This window comes from Cynara cardunculus, assembly GCF_001531365.2.
Source record: "Cynara cardunculus var. scolymus isolate 2C chromosome LG 9, CcrdV1, whole genome shotgun sequence".
In the NCBI taxonomy this organism is placed as follows: Eukaryota; Viridiplantae; Streptophyta; class Magnoliopsida; order Asterales; family Asteraceae; genus Cynara; species Cynara cardunculus.
In genome coordinates, this window is record NC_037536.1 from 7,474,637 (window position 1) to 7,480,111 (window position 5,475).

Here is a 5,475-nt window from a genome sequence, read left to right on the forward strand (position 1 = left end):
ACATGTATATATTTTTGTAAAGAAATAAAATGATGAATAAATTAAATTAAATAATTGTTTAGGGTGAAAACTGACAAACCAAAAACCTGAGGCGCCTATGTTGTGAATTCCACATAGTCAAGAAACCGCAAGTTGATGGAGAACGTTAATAGCTATAAAACATTCGATCTTTATTTGTTTCCGTTGATTAAATGTTATTTTGACCACCCAATATTTTAATATGATGTAATTTGTGGGAAATAGATTTGGGTTTTAAATATTTTTCAGCTAAAACTCATAAAAAGTGAGTAGCTAATGTGGGAGTCATTTTTTGCGGACACGACAATGGCTATAAAGACGTTCGATGCTCATAGCTCAAGCAACTTGTTAAAATAGCCCCGTGTGAAGCATATAGACGTCTCCTTATCAATTGAGAACCGAAGCTCCAAGCATACGCTCATTAGAGTCGGCCCATGGAACTAGAGCAACCATGACAAAGTCAACCAACGACTCAAAAGAGGAGATTGAGTCTGCAGTGATTCAGATCACTTCTACCATAATCAAGGGATCATCCACCACCAGTCGTCAAAGGAAAACTAGAAAAGACTCGAGCACACTTCAAAGTAAGGGCTCAAAGCTTCCGGCATGCCAACATGCCTCACTGATCTCTAAGTATATTATCATTTTAGCATACGCCAACATCTCTGTAGATATTTGTTTTGCACCTATTTTGTGGAGCTTTTCTGTGTAACTATTATATAATCAATTTTTATTGAGGTAATTATTTTGTGTCACTAGTGACATAAATAACTGGATCCGTCACTTTCACATATGCAACTTCGTTGAAAAAATAGGCATATAGAGAATATTTTTATAACATGGAATCAATGATGTAAATGCCTTTTCGTGAAGACTTTCTCACTTTTTCCATTTTGCTCGACAATGATTATTCTTATAGCAGAACTTTTTGCCTCATAAGGGTTACTTTCTTTTCTCTTGCAACATACCTTTTCGTTCGAAAAACATAGCTTATTTTATCTTTACAACATTTAGCTGTAGTACAATCTTCTCGCGCTTTATTGCAATTTTACATTACCATATGCACTAATTGCTATGAGAAAATGGATCACTATCCAAAAGATAACACCTTACGGTGAAGGGGGAGATCCGTATCCATCAAATGTGGCGGAACACAAAAGTAGGTTACTTATCAACATTATCAAACTGCACCTCAGATCAATTTACTTTAGCACATACTATATCAAGTGTCACCTCAAGTCATCAATATCTTTAGTGTACACCTACTTGTCGACACCTCAAGATCACAGTACCTTTAGTGCATACTCCCTACCAAGTGTCGCCTCAAGGATATCAGGTCTTAGTGCCTATTAGTTCTTTAATTGAATTCCAACCTCAAAGTTCACATTCAATCGTTACTGTCTACTCGTTAGCATTCAAGATAAGAACATCACATCTCATACTTGATAACACATGGCATTTGACCCTCATGCATAACTCTTGATTCTAGAGTCTGACTCATAAGAATTCACCTTGGCAACACCAAGACGACCACTATGCTTACACGAGCATTGGTCACAAAATAAGGACATCAAGACTCCCCACTTATAAAACACGACTGACTCACATGTCTATGGAATATGGATGCAATGCATTACAGTCTAAATTACATGACTCCAAATGAATGTTTAACGCACTTAAACATGTAGTTCTCAAATAAAGAATGCAATAATGCATATCGAATCCAAAGCTCAACATAGACCAAATTAAACTGGACAAATGTCCCCAAAACTCAAATGAGCCAAAATCAACCTAATATACTCCACATCTGTTTGACTATTCAATAAAAGTCAATATAAGCAACAAAAATGAATTTATCCAATGTTTATACACGTGATCCAAAAGTATCATTAACTCAAAAACATATCAATAGTTTGGACAAATCCTTTTTTAAAATGAAATCATAGCATTTACATTTCCAAAATGTTTTATAACACAATAATATGCATCTTCCAAATGGTTTATAAAACCAAATACACTATAAGCGCAATGCGTCAATAACCTCTAACTATAAAATAAACCATGAAAAGAACACATTCTTATGATATATTTAACAAAATGTTTAAAAACCTAAATATAGGCATTGTACATGATTTATAAAATCAAATATACTCGAGATACAAATCACATCAAATAATCAACACATTTGATAAATATCAAGTAAAACACTTCAAGACTTCAAAATGGACATTTTTGACATGTACATGGTTTTCACAAAGCAACTTGAACTCAGCTTGCTAGGTTAAGTTAAACCTAGTTCCCAAAATCCAAACTCTAGTTTTCAATGATGAAGGCTTGAGATCCATATGTAGAAAACTCTAAGAACTTCTCATGACAACCATCTAAACCCAACCAAGCACCAAAAGCAACCCAAATATTATATCCATAATGAAACCTTAACTAGATCTCAAAACACCCGAAACTCTTACCTATTCCAGAATATGAAGATCCCCACAAAGTATCTTGGACCCTTAGGTTAGATATACACCAAAATCTCCAAAATGGAACCCTCAATCGGATCCAAGGAGAGAAATTTAGGGAGAAGGAAGAAGAATGGGGAGAAAAATAAGGAATGAGTTGATTCGACCTAACTTAAGACTCTAGGTGCTCCGACCACTTATAGGGCGGCGTAAGGCGCCTAAGCCTAAGTCACTCGACCCTAGTACCCGCTCACACAGGTAGCCTCACTCACACACACGCATGATATGCATCTTCCAGCCCAGTCCAAGCAACTTGTCTGTGGGCCTAAAGCGCCCCACGGGTAGCATCGGCTATTGCCTTCAATTCACGACCTGATCACCTTTGTACCAATAATCCAGTGGCTTGAGGCCACCTTTCCCTGCGGCGTAAGTCGCCGGGTGGGTTGCTCAGGTCATCAAAACGCCTCAAACTTAACACGACTCAATCCCAATTTGATCAGGAACAATCTGAACTTAAAAATTCACATTTCAACCATTATTTATCGAAATTAAACATCGACGCTCACTATATATTCCACGTTTTCTAAAGTATGATATATTTATAAAAACACGGGTGTTGCCACACAAATGAAATTTTTCTAAGATTTTTAGGGGCTTAAAGGGAAATTTTTCGAAAGGTTGTAGAGACTAAAGTGTGATAATTTTCTCCTACATTAGGTAAGGTCATAAATTCCAAAAGCTTTCGGCATGCCCCGAACTAAAGTGGCAAACTGCTCAAACCAAAGTAACATGTTGTAAACTATAGTTTGAATTTGCAGTTTACTACAAGTTCAAATACTAGAATGTATAATATTATATCTCACGGGTTAAAATGCAATAATCTCGAAACCGTGATTTCTTTTACTTTCATCTTTCTAATTGGAAGGATCGCTTGCTTTTGGGTATCCGAACCAACTTGTGTATAACTTGATTAACCTAATGGGTCTTGAAGATAATATCCAGAAAAATCATAATGGCCCGACTCAAAAGGCTTATTTGTTCAAAACAATGATAGAATCGATAATTAGTCTCGAATCCAGTAACTCATGTTCATTGACGTGTTAAGAAACAATATGTAGATTGAAGAAGTCTGTCACTGTATCTTGTAATTGTGTTCCAATGAACATAAGTTTCTTTGGATCAAGATCTATCTCTAATTACGTGTTCATGGTGGTGGAAGTTTTATATACTATCTCGATTCTTAAGAATTTGATAATTTATTTTAGATAAATAATACTTATGACGGTAAAAATTAACACACGTATTGAATAAAGAAAACTGTAAAATGGCAAGAGAAAAATTCTAAGTTGTAGCGAAAGAATATCTCCAATAAGGAGGTTTATCGTTCCTTTTGATGTTTTTGGCACTTGAAGAAGAATGAATCATCTCCCACATCACTTGTATATCTTCGTATCCTCCACAAGCCTCCATGTCTTTGTAAAGACTCATCAACCCATTCTTGTGCCCTGCAATTACCATTAGAATGTTAGACAGATAAACACTAAACAAAATCAAACTTATAGGATATACCGGAATTGCAAAAGTATACATACACTGTTTTATAGTACTTAAATTTATAGGACCACATATTTGTTCTTCCTATATAAAGTGTTACGATAAATTTATAGGACGTTTTTCAACGTCAACTAGTTCTTTTGGTTGGGCTCCTTTAAGCTCTTTTTTAGGCCATTAAATCCCTAAGGATTCAACTTTTCCGATCACACTAATTTGGTCTTCAACCCTAATGGAAGGCTTGATGATCTATGCTCAGTTTTTTTCCACACCCCTTAATTTATAGCCACTAGGAAGGGTATTTCAACTTTAGTGAACATGGATCCAATGCTAACTTTTCTTGCTCCCAATCAAATCTTCAATGGACAGACATTTGTGCATGTTAAGGAGTCGTTTAACGACACAAATTAGTGTAAGCACTAATCTCCAACTGAATAAGAGTCTCTACCTTACCTTACCAGGTCAGCATCAATGGATCGATAAAGAGGGTTTGTCAAACACAAGCATCTCTAACTGGGTAAGCGCCTCTTACCAAGTAAGAAGCGGTAAGCAACTAGTAAACCGCCCTTTAGACACACATTCATGACACATACGAAAACACATACACACATACATATATAAGAGAGAGAGAGAGAGAGAGAGAGAAAAAAAAAAAAAGGATGAGAGAGGAGTGAGAATGATCTAGTGTCTTTACCATTAGCTTGGTTTGTGATGCATGATTTTAACTTGAATAGTAGGCCTTTTGTTGATAAGAGAAAAGAGTTTGTGAATTTGAAGCAATACCAGCCCTTCCACCTTCCCATTCTCCACAACTCTGATTCAACTTCACCACCTCACTCACCCCTACTCACTCTTATTTATATATGTATCTTTTATATATAACATACATATATACATATATATATATATATATATATATATATATATTTCAATGCTACAACACAAATAATAAGGGACAAGAAAGAAGGTAACACCCTACAAGACAAGAAGCCTAATGATTCAAATTACTTTCCCAATATAGACATATTTTTATATGTGATTAATTGGATTTCATCCCATAAAAGGAAAATTGATTCTTGAGGTGAGAGCATATGCTCATTAGCTTGAAATTGAATATATGAAGGATTTGAGTCCTTGGCATTTTTTGCCCAATTGTTCTTGTAATTCAAGATTCTAATCCAAATAAATAATTATTAGGTGGTGATGGGGTCAATAAGTCAAACGGTTTGTTGGATTTTCTCTTGGTTCTTTGTGTTTGTAAGAATTTAAGTGATGTCATCATCTATTTTTATCCCATTGCTAATTATTAATAGCGAATTTGAGTTTCTATGCTTATCTTAACGAGCACCGTTGTATCGAACCATGTTTTATTAGTTCCTTCTGTCTTAATTTCTCTTTTCTACTCTCTTTCAAGAGTGTTTCCCACATGACAACCACGTGATAGCAA